Raw genomic sequence first — 14805 nt, forward strand, 5'->3', positions numbered from 1 at the left:
TAAACAACATGTTTTTCCAACTCCAGCCTTTTTCCCCAGATCAAGTGGGGTGGGGAGAGAGAATGGGGCTGCTATGATCTCTAGGCAAAAACTTCAAAATTAAAAAACAAACACCATCTTCTGCCCAGCTTTACGACTGAAGAAATGCAAAGTGCACAAAAATTTTAAATTCCATTCTCGAAAGCGGCACTGGTCTCTTCTGCAGTTACCTCAAAACAATTGCTGCATCAACAGAAAAACAAAAATCAAGTTTGCTTGAAAATCACGACAATAGGTGAAGTCTGAGAGAGCCGGCCGAGGGGTCTGGAGCCTGTCAGCCCCTCCCTCCTGACACTGCTCTCCGGCGCCCGCAGCCTCAGTCTGCAGACCTGGGACAGGGTCTCCTCAAGGCACAGCGGTGTCTCAGCCTCCTGAACGCCTCCTCCCCCAGGGCGGCCTGCCCGGCCTCTTCCCAACCCAGAGCTCCTACGCCGCCCTCAAGCCTGCCACGCTCCTTTTTCATTCCTTTTAAACTAGGACTCTGATCCTATCGCTCTCCTGCTTATATGCTTACAGCTGTGGTTCTCAAACCATGTTCCCTGGAACTCCGGGGTGCCCCACGATGGCAAGGCAAAGTAGCCCCGTGTTTTCTCCATTTTACGAACTGGGATGCCTCCTGAGATTTGTATGAAAAATGAACCTGATGCAAATATAAATCAATCAACAAAAGACGGAAATGGATCTAGGATGCCAGAGGAAAGTCTCAGCCCCTCGCAGCGTGCAGCGCCCACACGGGTCCAGCCTGACGCCTCTGCGCTGCGCCCTGCCACTCCCGCCACCCCCAGCGGGTCCCTGGGGAACGGAAATGCTCCATAGCTGCCGCGGCCACGCACCAAGGACACAGGTGAGCCCCACAGAGCTGGACACACTGCTGTGGGATGGAGGTTGGGACGGGGTGGGTTCTCCTGGAGTGGTGGTGGGGGTTCGTTTTCCCCCAAGGTCTGGGATTCCTCTGGTCTACTAATGCCTGACCATTTCTTTCTTTTTTTTTTTTTTTTTTGCGGTACGCGGGCCTCTCACTCTTGTGGCCTCTCCCGTTGCGGAGCACAGGCTCCGGACGCGCAGGCTCAGGGGCCATGGCTCACGGGCCCAGCCGCTCCGCAGCATGTGGGATCCTCCCGGACCGGGGCACGAACCCGCGTCCCCTGAATCGGCAGGCAGACTCTCAACCACTGCGCCACCAGGGAAGCCCCTGACCATTTCTTTGTGACTCCAGCGGCCTTCATCTTTCACACAGAATCCAGTGCATGTTTAAGACACGAGGGGAGATAACAGTAGCAGCTCGGTGTGTTCTTTCTAGGATGGAGCCAAGCTCGGCGGTCTCTGGCACTGGGGGGTGGTCACACCATGGAGAGGGTGCCACCAACCTCCCGACTAGGCTGGGGGCTCCCCATCCACCGTGACACCGGGGCCGCTTCCTGCCCCAGAAAGAGGGAGAGTGAGCCTGCACACAGGCCTGCCAGGGGCGGACACTTGCCCAGCTCACCGCAGGGAAGGCCTGGCCCCCCGCACACAGACCTAGACGCTGCCTGCCCAGGCTCCGTCACCAGCGCCACTCCATACTGGAAGGTGGCCTCGTCCTTGCTTACACAGCCTCATAAATGCTCACCAAGAACTCCGACCCAGCAGTCCTTCTAAGCCTTCCCTTCGTGTGAGCCTTTTAACAAATTTTGACCTTCTAGAGAAAAGCCTAAGATGACCATATCTGGGCAGAAAAGTCCAGTATAATCGGTCCTGTGTATCCACAGATGCAAAACCTGGGGATACGGTGGACTGACTGTATTCATGGTACAACTTCCATCTTATATAAGTGACTTGAGCATCCGTGGATTTGGGTATCCACAGGAGCTCCTGGCACCCACCCCCGGCGGCGAGCGTGGGACGACGGTGTTTCCAGATGACTTCCGCGGCAGCGCGTCCCAGGAGGGGATTCTTAAGTCGCATGAATGTCTTCACAGCTGCAGGAGATGATCCATCAATCCCACTTCTGGCCATTTATTCAAAGGAAACAAAATCACTAATTCAAAAAGATATCTGCACCCCATATTCACTGTAGTATGATTTACAGTAGCCAAGACGTATTATGCCAAGTGAAATAAGTTAGGCAGAGCAAGACAAATACTGTATGATCTCACTTGTATGTGGAGTCTTAAAAAGAAAGGGAGGAAGGCAGGGAGGGAGGGAGGGAGGGAGGCAGGAAGAAAGGAAACAAAACTCATAGATACAGAGAAGAGCTTGGTGGTGTGAGAGGCAGGGAGTGAGAGAACTGGGTGAAGGTGGTCAAAAGGTACAAACTCCCAGTTATAAAATCAATAAGTCATGGGGATGTAATGTACCGCATGGTGACTACAGTAAATAACACTGTATTGCATATTTGAAGGTCGCTAAGAAAACAGATCTTAAAAGTTCTCATCGCAAGAGAAAAATTTTTTGTGACTATGTAAGGTGATGGATGTTAACTAGACATGCTGTGGTGATCGTTTCACAATATATCCATATATCAAATCATTATACCTGAAACTAATATAATGTATGTCAGTTATTTCTCAATTTTTAAGAAGTTTCAGGTGGATTCAGGTGAGGTGCCCTCCCACAGGGTCCCACAGACACCAGCATGGCACCTCATCACAACATCCAGGGATCACTTGCATTTTTACAATTTAATAAGTGGAACCGCATCTAAATGTTCTTTTACTTTGCATTACTTTTATTCCTATTAAAGTTGAACAAATTTTTATACAGTAACCCTTTTTTTTTCTTTCTTTTGTGACTTGCCAGCTTGGTTTGTTTTCTTGTTATTTTGTCCTTTGAAATCTCGGTATTTTCCTCATCAGTGTCAAGTACTCAACTATACCTCTTTATTAAAGACATTAAAACTGTGTGAGGGCCTCCCTGGTGGCGCAGTGGTTGAGAGTCCGCCTGCGGATGCAGGGGATACGGGTTCGTGCCCCGGTCTGGGAGGATCCCATATGCCGCGGAGCGGCTGGGCCCGTGAGCCATGGCCGCTGGGCCTGCGCGTCCGGAGCCTGTGCTCCGCAACGGGGGAGGCCACGACAGTGAGAGGCCCGCATACCGCAAAAAGAAAAAAAAAAAAAAAAAAAAAAAAAACTGTGTGAAAGTTGCTACAAAAAATTTTCCCAGGTCACACTACTTGCCTTCTTATGTCACTTACTTCTTTCTTTGAAACCTCAGTTTAAAATTTTTACCATATCAACTGTTCAGCCTTCTGCCTTTGGAACTCCCTCTTTCACTTATAAATGTACCAAGTAGGAAGAACTGTGCCAGCCCCACCCAGGGAAGGGAGCAGTTTCTAACGCACAGCCCCCGTCTGAGCAAACTGCCGACCCTCTGTCAGAAGTCAAACGATCGCCCACCTGAGAAGCAATTCTGAGGCGGCAGGTGATCTCAAAGCATTAACTTAAAAGTCATACTGAGATCCAGAAAAAGGTCAGAAACTGACGGATGTTAGGAAGTTTCGGGGGGACCTCAGATGCATAACAGTTCCTAGACCCTGGCCCGTTCTCACCTTGTTATGGTAATATGATGCCATAAAGACAGGTGAACCACCATCCACAACAAAAGCTAGGGTCCTGCCTGTGATATACAGCAAATTCCACCTGGGCATCAATCCCCTGCCTTCTTTTGTACAAGTGGCACCTCATCTATACATATTTTCAAAAAGGCACTTTTAAAATTCAGTCTTTGTAAAAGGGATATTATGCTATCAATATACGTAATTGCCTGACTTACTTTTTTCACCGCTATTACTAAGAGGCATCCACACACTGTCACATGCTGCTCTGAAGTGCTGTTTTGACAGATGTATACTATTCCACTGAGCGAATGAACCAGGCTGTGTGCGGTCTCCTGAAGCTCCCTGTAACAGGGTGTTTGTTATTGTAAACTGTGAGGAAAATTCTTGCACATGAATATGTGCAATGGATTCTCTAGGACAGGGATTAGCAAACATTTTCTATAACGGGCCAGAGTTGGTCATTGTTCTGGGGGTATGTAAGAGAATATCCTTATCCTTAGGAAATACACATAGGCACTGGGGGATGAATGGCCTCAAATTGATGTAAGAGTTTTGTCATGTGTTCTTTGTATTATTTGTATTTTTGCCATTTTTGTAAGGTTGAAATTATTTAAAAAGTAAAAAATGGAATATCTCTCTGAAAACTTTTTGTGAACATAAGGGAAAGGGAATGAAAAACGTTGAAAACAGATGTGTCCGTGACTGCAGATGTTTCGGTGAGCCTCACTGCTGTGACGCAGAGCAGGTGACACACCTGCGTCCACCGCAGAGTGAAACGCATCTTTCCGATCAGAGCAACTGCCTTGGAAATCCCTGTTGTCTGCCCAGAGTCCTGCACTCCTAAAGAAAGCTTCTGACAGACCTATCGGAGATCTGGGCCAGGGACCACACGTCCTCAGGCAAATCAGCCCGCAGCAGTGATCATTTTCATTCTATAATCAAATGCTTCAGACCACTGCAGAATGGTGGGCTTTGTTTAAAATATATATACACTCCAAAAGGGAAAATTTATATGATTTTAACAATGTAGAAGAAAGCTAGAAGAACATATAGACAAGTAAAATACTTATGCTGGTTAAAAAAATAAATAAATAAATAAATAAAATATATATACACTCCAAATGTTTAGCTTCAATTACTTAATAATTTTACACTTCCCAGATTTTTAGGATCCGAAGAAACCAGCTTATACAAAATAGCGAGAGGTCTTTAAAAATGCAAAACCATTTCCACCTCTGGAGCAGAAAAAAGCAGCAAAGCTCCAAGAGCATTTATGTTTTTAAGTAGAACTCCTGGAGACATGTACTAGATGAAGTGTTTATGACTCAGATGAGACAATGCTCCTGGGACTTGCTTCACAACAGCCCAGTGTGGGCAGGGGTTGGTTACAGGTGAGCCCAGACCACTGTTGAGGGTTCATATACTATTCAATATTTTCTGTACCTCTGCACATTTAGGAATTTCCCACAACGAACAGTTTAACTGACACCTTGATCTTGGACTTCCAGCCTCCAGAACCGCAAGGAAATACATATCCGTTGTTTAAGCCCCTCAGTCTGGGGTACCTTGATGCAGGAGCCCTAGCTAACATACAAACCTTTCAAAAGGGTTCGTTCCTGCAAAGATGCCAGGCACGCAGAAAGGCAGGAGGACCTGCGGCCCCAGGCAAGCTCAGGCCCACTACAGTTCACCAGCCTGGCCCCAAGCGTGTGGCATGGGGAGTTCTACCACTGGCACAAGGCTGCCACAACCAACCGGCAAATTCAGGGCTGCCTCCCGCGTCTTTTCAAGGTCTCTAGCTATTACGGACTGTGCGCACTTCACGCCTTATCCAGCGCGTGTGGACAGAGACACCCACCGGGGCGCACGCACGGAGACCTTTTAGGGATGGAATGAGCAGTCGACAATAACTGGGCCCTGAAATGCTGCGATTCCCAAAATCACCTCTGCCCTTGTGTGTGGGGGGCGGGGGAAGCTAATAAAGAAGCAGATAAAAGACGAAAGGAGAAATACTGATACGTGTACATAATTAAACTTCTTCAAGCAACCTGAGGCGCTCGGAAGCATCAGCTCGGGCTGCCACCGGGGCCGCCGGGGCCCTGGTGCGTCGGGTGGGCGCTGCCCTCCCCCACCCCTTCCTGGGAGCTGCCAGCTGAAGGCACAGAAAGCCGGGAAAAGGCAGGGAACCGGCCGGGGAAAGGCAGGGAACCGGTCGGCTGTGAGGCCCGGAGAGCCGTGCAGGAGCGGGAAGGCGGCCTGGCCCGACCGCGGCTAGGGGACCTGCGACGGACGGCGACGCGCGTGGCCCCAGCGGGCGGAAGCTGGGCCCTCGGGGAGAGCCGCGGGGTGGGGTGGGGGGCGCTGTCCAGCGGGCTGCACGGTGCCCCAGTCGCTGTAAAGCCAATCACAAGCTCCAGAGGCGCAGAGTTCCCTAAACACGCCCGCGCAAAACACAACGCAGAAATGAATTGGTGCAGCCACTATGGAGAACAGTATGGAGGTGCCCTAAAAAACTACAAATAGAACTACCTTATGACCCAGCAATACCCCTACTGGGCATATACCCTGAGAAAACCATAATTCAAAAAGAGTCATGTACCAAAATGTTCATTACAGCTCTATTTACATTGGGCAGGACATGGAAGAAACCTAAGTGTCCATCGACAGATGAATGGATAACGAAGATGTGGCACATATATACAATGGAATATTACTCAGCCATAAAAAGAAACGAAATTGAGCTATTTGTAATGAGGTGGATAGACCTAGAGTCTGTCATACAGAGTAAGTCAGAAAGAGAAAGACAAATACCATATGCTAACACATATATATGGAATTTAAGAAAAAAAAATGTCATGAAGAACCTAGGGGTAAGACAGGAATAAAAACACAGATCTACTAGAGAATGGACTTGGGGATATGGGGAGGGGGAAGGGTAAGCTGTGACAAAGCAAGAGAGAGGCATGGACATATATACACTACCAAACGTAAGGTAGATAGCTAGTGGGAAGCAGCCGCGTAGCACAGGGAGATCAGCTCGGTGCTTTGTGACCACCTAGAGGGGTGGGAGGAAGGGAGACGCAAGAGGGAAGAGATATGGGAACATATGTATATGTATAACTGATTCACTTTGTTATAAAGCAGAAACTAACACACCATTGTAAAGCAATTATGCTCCAATAAAAATGTAAAAAAAAACAAAAACAAAAAAACACAACGGGGGCTAACTCTGCCGAAATGCACCCGACCTTCGGGAAAAGGGAGAACTCGGAGGGAACTCGAGCCTTTCATGCTCGGAGTCCGCAGGAAGGGCACGCATGGCTGTGTCTTCGCACAGCGAGCCGAGGCCCACAGCGCTGCAGCACCCGGGCTGCCTCTGCCCCAGTCTGGGGGGACCCCTAGGCTGAGTCACACCCCAGAGGCCCTATAATACAGCACATTTTCCCTCCTGCCTTCACCTCAAGGCAGAATCAAGACACCTGAGAGTTCCAGGAGCTTCTCAAGAGTCCTTCCAGGGTCATAGCCAATTCCACACAGCCTGTGGGCTAAGCCCAAAATGTGCCACTGGAGTCCAGGTGACACACAGAGAACCCGGCTCAGGGTCACCCAGAAGTGCAGGGCAGGAAGTCACATCTTCCATGGCAGCTGCCCCAGACCTCGGCCATCCTGGCAGAGGCTTCCTGGAGCGAACGAACTCTGTTCTATCCACCTCTGGTGTACCTGGGGCCATCTGTGGCCACTGAGAGGGTCACAGCCTCTCAGTGCCTGTGTGCAAGGTCTGGCAGGGACATGTGGAAAGGTGTGTTCCCTCTTCCTGGTGGAGGGAGGGTAGGCAGTGTTGATTCTTCCCTGGCTCAGCTGGCAGTTCCAGAGGGCAGGGATCCCCCCCAAATCCCTTTCCACCCTTTGCATGGGGCTTACCTTGAAGCCAATCTTTGTTGGAGGAGGCAACTACCTAAAATGCAAATTAAAATACAAAAGAAAAACTACCCTCTATGATGATTAATTCTATGTGTCACCTTGACTATGCTATGGTATAATCCAGTTTTCGGTCAAACATTAGTCTAGATGTTGCTGTGCAGGTATTTCTTAGGTGTGATTTACATTTAAATGGGCACACTCTGAGTAAAGCCGATGACCCTCCATAGTGTGGGTGGGCCTCGTCCAAACAGTTGAAGACCTTAAGAGAAAAAACCGAGGTCCTCTTTGGATTTGAATTCTGCCCCCAGAGAGCCTTTGGACTCAAGCTGCAACATCAACTCTTCCGGGGTCTCAGCCTGCCTACTCTGAATTCAGAATTGCCAGCCTCCACAATCACGTGAGCCAATTCCTTAAAATAAATCTCTCTCTCTATATAAACATACCCTATTGGTTCTGTTTCTCTGGAGAATCCTCACTAATCCACACGCCCCCACCTCAATCAAAGCAAAGGAAGAAACCCAACTTGCATGTACAAGACCCTTATCAGTGTGGTGTCCAGGGCAGGAGCAAAACTTTACTGTCCAGAATCTGTGAAATTATCATGCACATGCACAGGTCTGCTTGACTTAACACACTTAGTTATTCCATGACCCCTGGAGACAAACAACCCCAATCAGTCAAGAGTCCAGGTGGTTTTAAAGCTCACTGGTTTTATGGAGACTGGTCCTTCCAAGCAGGATTTGTGGAAAAAGACGAAAATTCTTTAAAATGGAACAGCTTGAGTAGGTCAAGCTTTAGATAGGGATTTAAATAGAATGCAAATCCTCATCACCACATCTGACTTGGGGCGGTGTGGTTCTTTAGAGCAAAGTGTACCTTCTTCTGTGAGTATCTTCAAGGACGAATCATCGCCCACCCTCCCCCTGCCACCCCAGTCCTGGCCAGGACAACACAGGCACAAGGCATGGGCATGCTAGCTCTGAACATAAAATTTTGGCTGTCAAATCAGGTTCCAAGATGAAACTCACTGCTCTCTAGGCATTGGTTTTTCTCTCCTGTGGAACAAAATTCCCCCAAGAGAGAGTGAAGAACAGGACCTGACAACCCTGGCGAGTGAAGTACCTGAGATATAAATACAAATCACAAATACGCTTGTTTCAAAAGTCACGGTAGCTATCACTGTCCATTTGTCTTGTTCACAACTAAAAAATGTGAAGGCCACAGTTCAAGGCCTGTGATTTCTGTCCCCACAGCCTTGTGTGGACGTGAGGCAGCCATGATGAAGTTGGATGGGGGCACAGCCAGGTAAATGAATGCGCAGCAAGCTTCTGCTGAACAGCACAAGGGCACACCAGGCTCAAACCAACACAAAGGTAAAAAACACATCCCTATGTTCTTGAAACCATGTTCTGAGAGGCCTTTAACACAGAAAGTTCATATAAATGCAAGTCTTATCCCTGGAGTGCTCTGAAATCTTATTAGATAGCCTGAATTCAGGCCCGAGCTGCCATGTCTAAGCCCCGCTCATGGTGCTAGGTTCTCTACTGGCTCCTACAGAGCATAAGCTCTGTCCCTAAGCCCCTCACTTATGGCCAAAGGGTCTCCAGATATAAAAAGAACAAATAACAAAATGGCAAATGTAAATCCTACCATATAAGTTATCTGCATTACGTGTAAATGGAGTACACAATCAAAAGGCAGACATTGATAGAATGGATTAAAGAAACATGCTGTGAGAGACAAATTTTAAATTCAATGATACAGGGAGGGTGAAACGAAAAGGATGGGAAAATATATAACATGCAAAGAGAAACCAAAGGTGGCCAGAAGTAGCTATATGAATATTAGATAAATATTAGACAAAATAGACTTGAAAACAAAAATTGTTACTAGAAACATTATGACAAAATGGTCACTCCACCAGTGAGATGTAACAACTATTAACATATTCACCTAATGAAACAACCTCAGAATACATGAAACCACAGAGAACATGATCTTATATGTAGAAAATCCTAAAAAACCACAAAAATCACAAAAAAACCTGTTACAGCTAATAAATGAATTAAGCAAAGCTGCAGGATACAAAAGCAACACATAAAAATCAGCTGCATTTCTATACATTAGCAATGAATATTCCAAAAAGAATATTAAGAAAACAATTCCGGGCTTCCCTTGTGGCTCAGTGGTTGAGAGTCCACCTGGCGATGCAGGGGACGTGGGTTCGTGCCCCGGTCTGGGAAGATCCCACATGCCGCAGAGCGGCTGGGCCTGTGAGCCATGGCCGCTGAGCCTGCGCGTCCGGAGCCTGTGCTCCGCAACGGGAGAGGCCACAGCAGTGAGAGGCCCACGTACCACAAAAAAAAAAGAAAAAAGAAAAAAGAAAACAATTCCATTTACAATAGCATCAAAAAGAAAAAAAAAACTTAAGAATAAATTTAGGAGCTTCTCTGGTGGTCCAGTGGTAAAGCATCCATCCACCTTCCAAAGCAGGGGACACAGTTTCGATCCCTGGTCGGGGAACTAAGATCCCACATGCCGTGGGGCAACTAAGCCTGGGCGCCACAACTACTGAGCTCGTGGGCCTCGACGAGAGAGCCCATGTGCCGTAAACTACAGAGCCCAGGGTCTCCAGAGCCCGTGAGCCGCAACTAGAGAAAGAAAACCCACATGCCACAATGAAGACCCAACGCAACCAAAAAAAAAAAAAAAGAGAATAAATTTAACCAAGGAGGTGAATGATTCATACACTAAAAATTACAAAACACAGACTTCCCTGGTGGTCCAGTGGTTAAGACTCTGCGCTCCCAACGCACGGGGCCTGAGTTCGATCCCTGGTCAGGGAACTGGGTCCTGCATGCATGCCGCAGCGAAGATCTACATGCTGCAAATAAGACCTGGCGCAGCCAAAATAAATAAATTAAATAAATAAATATTTTTTAAAATCACAAAACACTGCTGAAAGAAATTAAAGACACAAATAAATGGAAAGATATTCCATGTTCATGAACTGGAAGACTTAATATTATTAAGATGACAATATAGAGAATTTCCTGGCAGTCCAGTGGATAGGACTCCACACTCTCACTGCCAGGGGCCTCGGTTTGATCCCTAGTCAGGGAACTAAGATCCCACAAGCCACGTGGGGCAGGCAAAAAAAAAAAAATTTACAACATAATCCAAAGCCATCTACTGATTCAATGTAACCCCCTTCAAAATTCCAAAAGCATTTTTTGCAAAAATAGAAAAGCCCACCTTAAGATTAATATGGAATCTCAAAAGACCCAGAAGAGCAAAAACAATCTTGAAAAAGAACAACAAAGCTGGAGGTCTCACATTTACTGATTTCAAAACTTACTATAAAGCTATAGTAATCAAAATAGTGTGGTACTGGCATAAAGACTGACACATTGACCAAAGAAACAATAAAGAGCCCAGAAATAAACCCTTGTGTATGTGGTCAAATGATTTTCAACAAGGGTGTCAAGACCATTCACTGAAGAAAGGACAGTCTTTTTAACAAATAGTGCTGGGAAAACTGGACATCCACATGCAAAAGAATTAATTGGATCATCACCTTACACTGTATATGCAAATTAACTCAAATGAACAAAAAACCTAAACAGAAGAGCTAAAATTATAAAACTCTTAGAAGAAAATATATGAGAAAATCTTCATGACACTGGATTTGGCAATTTCTTTTTTTTTTTTTTTTTTTTTTTTTTTTTTGCGGTACGCGGGCCTCTCACTGTTGTGGCCTCTCCCGCTGCAGAGCACAGGCTCCGGACGCGCAGGCTCAGCAGCCATGGCTCACAGGCCCAGCCGCTCCGTGGCATGTGGGATCTTCCCGGACCGGGGCATGAACCCGTGTCCCCTGCATCGGCAGGCGGACTCTCAACCACTGCGCCACCAGGGAAGCCCGTGCTTCTTTCTAAGTTTTAACTTACAAGTGTGCAGTCGGATGGCTGGATTCAAAGTCGGGCTCTGCCACTTACCAGGCATGTAACTTTAGACACATACTTCACCTCTTGGTCAGTTTCCTCATCCATAAAGTGGGAGTAATAATTGCACCCACCTCTGAGGGTCGTGAGAATAACTGGTATATAGAACACTCAGGAGTTAGCGAACTACAGCCCATGGTCTGCTTCTACAAGCAAAGTCCTACTGGGGCACAGCCATACTCATTCATTACAGACTGTCTGTGCCGACTTCTGCTGCAACAGTGCAACTGGGGAGGCTGTGACAGAGACCATACGGCCTGCAAAGCCGTAAGTAGTCACTATCTGGACCTTTACAGGAAAAGTAGCCCTGGCTTAGAACGATGCTGGAGCAAAGTAAGTACTCAAGGAATGTTAGCTATTATTTAGACCCTAATTTACTTCCAGAACGATAAACTTGAGTATATACATAAAGATATACACACAAGCATTGACTATGGGGGTGACAAACATAAAATAACAATGTCAATTGACAGGTGGTTAATTAAATAAATTGTGATGCAGCTACACTATATACAGCCATTAAAAGGAATGAAGGCTATCCATGTGTATATATACTGCATGTGCCAACATGTTAAGATTTCCGACATCTTTAAATAATCCGAGATCATTAAGTGAAAAGGTATGATGCTACATGCAGTATAATCTCATTATGTTACAAAAGGAACACACACAAACAAAACCTATGTGTATGCACAGAAAAGGCTACATACCAAGATAGATGTACTGAGGGAATTTCACTTTTAGTGTATGTAGTTAAGTACTGTTTGAATATTTTAATAAGCTGAAGCTCTGTAATTTTTCTCATGACTCAAAAGTTATTTGAATGGCTCAGGTTGTACCCTAGTGGTACAAGTTTTAAACTTTAATGTCTTTACCCCAGGGACAAACTAGAGTATGGATGAATCGCAAACGCATTACGCTAAGTGAACTAACCAGACTCAAAAACCACATTTGACATTCTGGAAAAAGCAAAACTGTAGGAATGGAGAACAGATCAGGGGTCAGGAGTTGGGAATGGGGTTGCCTATAAAGGGACAGGAAGAAGGAGTTCAGGGGGGTGATAAAGCTGTTCTGTATCTTGACTGTGGTGGGAATCACACTACACTACACTAAGCATTTGTTAAAACTCACTGAACTGAACTGTACCCCACAAAGTGAATCTTACTATGTGTCAACTTAAAAATAAATTTAAGTAAACACGGGGCTTCCCTGGTGGTGCAGTGGTTGAGAGTCCGCCTGCCGATGCAGGGGACACGGGTTCGTGCCCCAGTCTGGGAAGATCCCACATGCCGCGGAGTGGCTGGGCCCGTGAGCCATGGCCGCTGAGCCTGTGCATCCGGAGCTTGTGCTCCGCAACGGGAGAGGCCACAACAGTGAGAGGCCCGCGTACCGCAAAAAAAAAAAAAAAAAAAAAAAAAAAAAAATTTAAGTAAACACACATACAAAACAAAAACACTTGGGGAGTAACTCTTCTTTGGGCGACCTATGAGCACACAAATGTATGTATTAATACAGGAAATGTCTGCCACCACGTTCCCCTGGTTCGCCTCTGGCACAGAGATGATGCCGCTGCGCGAAGGCAGCGTTGGCACCACCTTCCTAACTGAATTCCCACAAACGCAAACCTGCCGTGGCCCTGATTGTTTTCTTCGGGCTCCGTGCGCTTTACTCGGAAAACCTCGAAGGGCCTCCAGGGAGAAGGGACGGCAGGCACCGGCGCGCACCGTCACAGGCCGGCGCCCCAGCCGAGCGGCCCGGGCAGGACCTTCCAGCACGAGCCCGGAGCCGCTGCAGCCGCTGGAGCCGCTGGTGAGCTGTCAAGAACAGCAACCTGAGCTAGGCAAGGGGAATCACTGCTGATTCAATCACGGATCATTGACGGAATCACGTCGATTACGGCCAAGAAATACCACCCGGCTCACCAGCTTCGGCCAAACACGGCGCGGCGAGGCGCACAGCACCCTCGTCTCCTGTAAAGGGAAACTCCCCGGTCTCCCACAGAAGCGCAGACCGTCCAACACTGGGCTTCATAAGCAACGCTATCCTGCCGTTCAGACCGGACACTAGAGTGGACGTGGTCCGGACACCTCTCTCGGCTTAGAAAACGCTCCTTAAGCCCCATGGCCAAATTACTCTTCCGCCCTTTTCTCCCGCCCACCAAGCGCTGCGAATTAGGAGCACGCATTTCAGGCTTGAAATACACAATTGAGTCTGGCTGTACTGAACCGCGCTGCCCAGGTAACAATCCCGGCTCCTTAACAAAGCCCCAAACTCCTCTCTCCAAGAATCTGCAAAATGGTCTCGCTCGGCCATAGTCTCCCTCCTTCCCTCAGAGCGGGACACAAAGCACACAACCTCAGCGCAAACCGCCTGCTCCTTGCTTTCCAACAATAACTGCAAAACCCCAGTGCACCCCGTCCCCACTGGAGTTTCGCCACGTGCCGGGGGCGCTGGGGCAGGGGTCCGCGCCTCCCGGGCCGGAGCGCGGTGGCCAGGGCCATCCTGGGAGGCGGCGCAGCCGGGGAGGCCGCGCGGCCGAGGTCCAAGTCCCGGCCGCTCGCGGGGCCCCGGCCCGGCATCGCCGCCTTCCAGCTCCCTCCCGGCCGGGTTTCGAGCGAGGTCCGGATCCCACCTGGGCGGCGGGGTGGGGCGGAGGCGGCAGCGTTCCTCACCTTGGTCCCCGGCGGCGGCTCTGGGGTCCCGGGCGGGCCCTGGGAGTTTCCCGGCCGAATGAGTCACCGAGGCGGGTCGGGAATGCTCCAGGAAACACCCGGCCTCCTCCCCTTCCTCCCGGGGCGGGGGCTCTCCCGGCTCGGCCCCTTCCTCCCGGCGCTCCTCCCTCCGCGCTCCTTCCCCAGCCCAGTCCCTCCGCTCCTCCACGCCTAGCTTCCCTCCCCCGACCCCGCAGTCGGGCAGTGTGCCGGGCCGCGCTCCCCTCCGGCCGCAGAAAATGCTCCCCAGAGAAGAGAGCCTCCAGGGCCACCTGCCGGCTTCGGCGATCTGAGCTCTGCCTGGGACCGCGGCGGGGGGGGGGGGGGGGGGGGCGGCTCTTCCCCGTGGAAGCTGCCCGGTTTGGGCCGTAAAAAGAGCGGGGGGTGAGCACCCTGTCCCGGGGCTCCACAGGGTCAGGGTGGCGGGTGAGATGAGCTGCAGAAGGGACTTGGGGGGACACCCAGGCGGGCTGGCCTGGCGCCCCACAGCCAGGGAGGAGGTGCGCACACCTGCGCTCCGCGGGCTGCAGCCGGGTGCGACTGGGACACGCCACCGGAACCGAGCCAGCTGGGAGAAAATGACCCGTTATGGACCCTG

General features: G+C 49.1%; 1 protein-coding gene across 3 annotated transcripts in view; it reads right to left on the reverse strand.

Annotated features, from left to right (window-relative positions):
* Positions 1–14253, reverse strand: part of CYFIP1 (cytoplasmic FMR1 interacting protein 1) — a 92295-nt gene extending 78042 nt beyond the window's left edge. For 2 of the 3 annotated variants that reach the window (XM_081243214.1, XM_081243212.1), the window contains exon 1: positions 14169–14253. The gene's annotated coding sequence lies outside the window, so the exon portion shown is untranslated. The remainder of the gene's footprint in view (positions 1–14168) is intronic. The other variant, XM_081243213.1, reaches the window with a different exon arrangement.
* Between the last annotated feature and the right edge of the window lie 552 nt (positions 14254–14805).

Source organism: Mesoplodon bidens (genome assembly GCF_964165515.1).
Source record: "Mesoplodon bidens genome assembly, chromosome: 8".
Classification (NCBI taxonomy): domain Eukaryota; kingdom Metazoa; phylum Chordata; class Mammalia; order Artiodactyla; family Ziphiidae; genus Mesoplodon; species Mesoplodon bidens.